Genomic DNA, 6,581 nt, shown 5'->3' on the forward strand with positions numbered 1-6,581 from the left:
AAAAAAAAAAAAAAAAAGCTAACGGCTAGACAGTGGCGCAGCAGTAACACGTGACGCTACCACAGGGGAACGCTCCCGGCTCAGTGTGGAGATTCCCCATGTACTCTGGGCGTGTAAATTGAACCATTAAGATCCTGTTGGCCATTCCCTACCCAACTCCCATCCTCCACCCTCTCTCATGAGTGCTCATGGGAGAAACAAAGAATTGAACTTAAAAAAATTATTTATCTAATTTTATTTTTTATTATTACTTTTTAATTTGACCAGAGATAGAGAGAAAGAGGGAAGGTGAGAAAGCATCTCACCAGGTCTGACTCAAACTATGGTCAGCCATGTGGGAGTCTAGTGTCCCAACCACCATGCCCCCGCTGGCCCCAAGAATTGCACTTTTTAAAACAAACAAACAGGGCTAGCCTCATGACCTAGTGGTTAAGGGAGCCAGATCCCATGTAACTGAATATGTGGTTCAAGTCCTGGCCTTGGCAGCTTGAAAAACATGCTAGGTGCATGTACACGTGTGCCCTGAACCCTGACAGCATGGAGACACAGAGGAGGGGTTGGAGGGAGACCACGCCCCATAGCTGGTCCTTTCTCCCTCCCCCTCTTTCTCTATTTCTCTCTGGTGAGTTTATGCACCTTCTGGTTAAAAACAAACAAACAAAAAAACCCAAATAGGGCCAGCAGTAGCATGCTAGTCAAGGTGGCTGGATCCCACATGGCCAGCTACGCAGTTCGAGTCCTGAACCCAGCGACTTGGAAACCACGCCAGGCACATGTGGGTGCCCACAGTCCTGAGAAGAGAAGGGATTGCAGTATGGCCACGCGTACTGGGGGGGTGATTTCTCACTTTCTCTCTCCCCACAGCGAGCACACACACGCTATAGCAAACCAAACCAAAACAGACAAGGAAACAAAACAGAAAACATGTGTGGGTAAAAATGTGGAGAAATAGGAACATTTGCACACTGTGGGTGGGCATGTAAAATGGTACACTGTTACCGGCCAGCTCTGCCCAGTGGGGTCTTCCTATGGCCAGGGAAACAGAGCTGAAGGAAGTTTATTTCTGTACCTCGTTGCAGGGGACAGTCTGCAAATACCATCAAATTGCCCGGAAAAGCTCGACGTTCTCAGTATTTACGGATACAACATACAAGATACAAGCAGCTGCAAATCATTCCTCACTACGTTCCAGCAGAGTGGATTGCATTCCCCTGAGTAATTATCCTGACTTCTTCAAATCCCCGTTCCTGGTTTCTCATCTGACCATTCCACAAATAGATCTCCCTATGATTCAGCACTTGGTCAGTTCTCGTAGGAGGCCTTTCCTAATTTCAAAATGGTTGCCATCCTGCTAAACCGCAAGCTGTCTGCTTCACATCCACTATGAAAACAGTATGAAAAGTTCCTCAAAAAATTAAAAACAGAATTACCATGACTCAGCAATTCCACTACTGGGTATGTGAGGAGACTTCAAAGCATCTGTGGAAGATGGAATTGAAGTCTGAGTCTATCGGGCCGGTAGGTGGTACGGTAGTTAAGATACTGGGTCCCACATGGCTAGCCCTGCGGTTCGAGTTCCAGACCCAGTGGCCTGAAAAACACACTGGACACGTGTGTAGGCAAGCACAAAATCCGGAGTGGAGGATGGAGGAGAAGGAATTATGGAATGGCCATCCTCCCTGGGGGGGGGGGGTTCTTACTTTCCCTTTCTCTGTGTCTCTCCAGTGAACACATACACCCTACGTCAAAAATCGAAAAAAAAAAAAGTTTGAGTTTATTTTGGCAAAAAAAAAAAATCTATGCATAGTTTATTCACAAAAGGTATTTCCCATAAACTTAAAAAAAACCCTTGCATATCCAAAAAAATTAAAAGTAAAGTGATGTATTTTTTACACCTATGTTCATAGCAACCTTGTAAACAATAGCCCCAAAATGAATACAACACCAATGTCCACTGCCACATGAATGTATAAACAAATGTGATATACACAAACAATGGAATATTGTCCAGCCTTCAAAAGGAACGAAATACTGACCAGCAGTTAGCGTAATGGCTATGTCGCTGGACTCCCAAGTAGTCGACTGCGGTTCGCATCCCGGACCCTGTGGCTTAAAACTCAGGCCGGGTGCATGTGCGTGCGTGCCCAAGATCCCGAGAGGAGAATAGAGGAGAAGGGATTGTGGTGTGGCCATCCCCCGTGGGGGGTGATTTCTCGCTTTTTGTCTCTATGTCTCTCTCTGTCTGGCGAGTGCACGTGCCCTATAGCAAAACCTCTAAAAAAAAAAAAGGAAAAAAAAGGAAAAAAAGGAAGGAAACACGAGCCAGCAGGTGGCATGGAGGTTAAGGCACTGCATTCCACATGGCTGACCCCACTATTTGAGTTCGGGAACTGGCAGCTTGAAAATCATGCAGTCATGCCCCAAATCCTGAGGAGAATGGAGAAGGATTGCGGCCCGGCCATCCCTGATGGGGGGTAATTTCTCACTTTCCCTCTGTCTCTCTCTGGCAGGCTCACACACCCTACAGCAAACAGAAAAAGAAAAAAAGAAAAAAAAAGAAAGAAAAGAAAGAAACACTGCCTACTGACATTGCTTCAAGGATGAACCTTAAGGGCATCGCCCTAAGTAAAATAAATCTGATACAAAAAGACAGAGTGTATGACTCCGCTTGAGGGAGCCCCTGAAGTGGCCAGGTTCAGAGACAGACAGGACGGTGGTTGCCGGGAGCTGCGCACAGGGGTGGAGCTGATTGCCAGTGGGCTTCCATTTTGTTAGCCGCAGGGTCCTTAAGACTGGTCGCACGGCAAGGCGGATGTAGCACTGAAGCGCACACGGCAGGCGGTGAAGATGACACAGCTCCTGTTTTGCCTATTTTACAGTGAAAGACACCTTCACACCCCGCATGGCTCCTTCTCCGTGACGTTACCTTAACGTGGGAGCAGCCCCCTGCTGGTTACTCTCCACGCGACTCTGAGAAGAGGAGCGCCCGTCGCCGTGGCTTGCTCAGGTTTGCAGTCTCCTTCCTTGAACAGATCAAGGTGGAGACGCGCACGGTGACCGCCCTGTCCTCCGTGCATGCAGTCGTGCGCGGGCCAGCCCGGCGTTACGTCCTCTGATACCGCATCCAGAGCAAGGCCGGGCAGCTTCTCCTTGGCTCTCTTTCTCAGGGAGGCAACTGTGTCTCATAAATGCTGTCTCCCTCAGGTCACATTGACCAGACCGAGCTCAGTCCCATCCCCTGACGACATGGAGTGCTGAGAAAGTCAGCATCTGTTTTTTTGCAGCTTTAATAATGAGAGGTAGGAGCCAGCAGATGGCGGAATGGTTACGTCTCTGGACTCCCACTTCGTCAACTGCAGTTTGAGTCCTGGACCCAGCAGCTTAAAACTCAACGCCAAGCATGTGCGCGTGCATGTCCAAAATCCCAAGAGGAAAAGGGAGAAGAGGATGTGGCATAGCCATTCCCGCAGAGGGTGATTTCTCACTTTCTTTCTCTCTGTCTCTCTCTGTCTCTCTGGCGAGGGCATGTGCCCTATAGCAAAAATCTTTCTGGGACCAGAAGTTAGCGTAATGGCTATGTCGCTGGACTCCCATGTAGTTGACTGCGGTTCACGTCCTGGACTTGTTGGCTTAAAACTCAAGCCGGGTGCGTGTGCGTGCCCAAGATCCCGAGAGGAGAATGGAGGAGAAGGGATTGCGGCGTGGCCATCCCCCCTGGGGGGTGATTTCTCACTTTCTGTCTCTATGTCTCTCTCTGTCTATCTGGCGAGCACACACGCCCTATAGCAAATAAAAAAAAAAGAAGAAATTTTTCTAAAAGAAATAAATGAATAATAAGAGGTAGCTGCCTCTGCCAGCCAGGCGAAAGTGGCAGGACTGGCGGCTGCTGGGTGGCTGCCTACAGCATGTCATTGGTGGTGACTGCACCCCATCTTTGCCACCGCTCACAGGATTAGCATTGATTACAATGGACCAAAGCTCATTTTCTGTTACGTGGGTTTTCAGCAATAAACACAACTTCAGCAAGCACTTCTCCCACCTGCAGGCATTGCTCAAAGCCTAGGGCTGATTCAGACTGCACGACAGTGGCAAGTCAAGTACAAAGTGACATATATTCTCTCCCACGCGCAAGAGTTAGTCACTGCTGCTCCATACTCTGATATTACACGATGTACAGACTCTTCTTTGACACGGGAATCCTGCACACAGCTGATTCTTCAAGCATATTTCCCAGATACTTAGGCAGCCTGGCCAGCAGCCACCAGCCCTGCCACTTTCTTTCTAGCTGTCAGAGTTACTGCGTATTAGTAAGCCTGCAAATGCCAGGTGCTCACTTTTTCGACACTCCATGCAATCAAAGGGGTGAAATTTGAGTTAGTCCTGTCAATGTGACCTAAAGAGAAATAGAAAAAAAAATGTGGAAAAGATTTATTTCCCTGATAAACAGAGCTATAAGGAGAAGCCACCCTTCTTGCTTTTGGGTGCAGTTATCTGAGGACATAATGTCTGGAGATATGGCAGCCCTCTTGCAACCATGAGGGGGTGGTTGGGGGATGGGGAGGACAAAAATCATGCAAGGATGGCTGACTGGAAGGTTGGAAAGAATCTTCATCTTCTTTGAGAAGTTTCTGCTATAGGGCACATGCATTCACTGGAGAGACAGAGAGAGGGAGAGAGACAGAAAGCAAAACAATCACCCCTTGGGGGGATGTTCACACCGCCATCCTTCCTCCTCCATCCTCCTTAGGATTTTTGGACATAGCCATACATGCGCCCAATGTGTTTCAAGCCACTGGGTCCCGGACTTGAGCTGCGGCCAACCAAATGGGAATCCAGTACCTTAACCACTATGCCACCCGCTGGTCCCAAGAATCTTTATCTTAATGCCGTCGTGGAGGCACTGGCTTACACGTCGCACGCCTGATCAGTTGTAGAAGAGCTCCTCTCCTCTGCTCTTACACGCTTGTGTTTTCTCTGTGACTTGGTGCCAAAAGCAACCTCCCAATACAGGCATTAGGCATTCGGTTCACTGCTGCTTTTAGGTGCTTCCTAGAGATGATGTGATTTGTCATGCTGGGCAAATTCTCTTTACAGTCTAAATGATGTATAATGATTAAATGTATAAATAATAATATAAATAAATAAATGAAAGCAATTCAAAATGAATACATCTAAAACAAACAAAAAAGAAGTGATGTGATTTGTACCTGTTTGTGCTCTAAGAACAACAACGTTGAGTTATGCTACTGGAGTGTTGAGATCTTCTTAACAATAATATCGATCAACTTTGGGTGGGAAAACAAGATGGCGCGTCTCTTCTAAGAAATTCTGTTGCTTCGCTTGTCATCACGCTTTGTTTAAAAATGACGCCAAAGCTTTACCAGCTTCTTACCACTACTTAGCGAAGTTTCATAATGGCGAACAGCCTGGGAACAAGTACATGGTAGAACCTATAAAATCGCATTTTCGGATGGTGTCATCTTTCAGATGGTGAATCACCCATTTCAGATGGTTGAGATATTGGGGGGGGTGGGACTGTTCCTTGTTTTGTTTGTTTGTTTGTTAGTTTGTTTTTCTCTCTAAAACTTACACTTAGATCATCAGCATCTACCAGTGGCTCATAAAGCACAGTTTGTAAGAGCACTGCAGGGTAAGATTCCTGTAGCCCTATCACCTCAGGGCCTCCCTGGAGACGGTGCAGTCGTTGGTCCTTCTGGGGACTGGAAAGCTTCAAATTCCAAGGGATTTTGCACCCTATGAATGTGTATGGGGAACTATTTTGGGTAGAAGTGAAGGGCCACACTCCCCTAAAGTCACACGGCAATGGCTTCCCACTGCTGCTTTGCTAATACAACACTGAGGTGGCCGAAGCACCTTGGTGGTGGCAGCAGCAGTGGGACTTCTCCAGGGCATCCTGCCATTGGTTGGCCCTCGCTCAGTGCCAGGCACCGGGAAGAGCTTCATGCCAGGGTAGGTGTACCCCGGGGCAGCTGGTCCCCGGCGTGGAGCCCCAGACTGCTCTCCAATCATGAACGGCAGGCAACCAGCATCCCTTTCAACCCGTCCTGCCTTTGTAAGAAACCTCGAGGTGGGCTCACTCCTCTGGTCTTTCCAGGCGGGTGATCAGCTTCCCTTCCTATTCCTCCCCTTGCCCCCACATTCAAGGCTCCATCGGCTTCCCACCAGCAACGGCCCTGAGCTGGGGTGGGTAGGTCAGGTTACCCCAATACGGGGATGGACTGCCCTGTCCTGGCCTCCCACCCCAGGGCTATCCAGGGCCCACCATGGTAAGGGGATCCCATGGGCATCATTGTCACATCCATAAAAGGCCTTAATTTTCGACCTTCGACCTACTTCCCCATAAACTTCTTAGTGCATGTTTTAATATATGAATGCAAACACTTAAAACACACACCTTAGTGTTTCTGTGCTGACATGCATTTCTATATTTGGAACTTCAGACACTGGAAGTGGCCAAGGTCCTTTTATTTTATTTTATTTTTAGAGGTCTTTGCGCTCGCCCGAAAGGGAAAGACAGAGAGACAGAAAGCGAGAAATCACCCCCCACAATCCCTTCTCCT

This window comes from Tupaia chinensis, unplaced genomic scaffold (genome assembly GCF_000334495.1).
Source record: "Tupaia chinensis unplaced genomic scaffold, TupChi_1.0 Scaffold000231_1, whole genome shotgun sequence".
Taxonomy (NCBI): domain Eukaryota; kingdom Metazoa; phylum Chordata; class Mammalia; order Scandentia; family Tupaiidae; genus Tupaia; species Tupaia belangeri.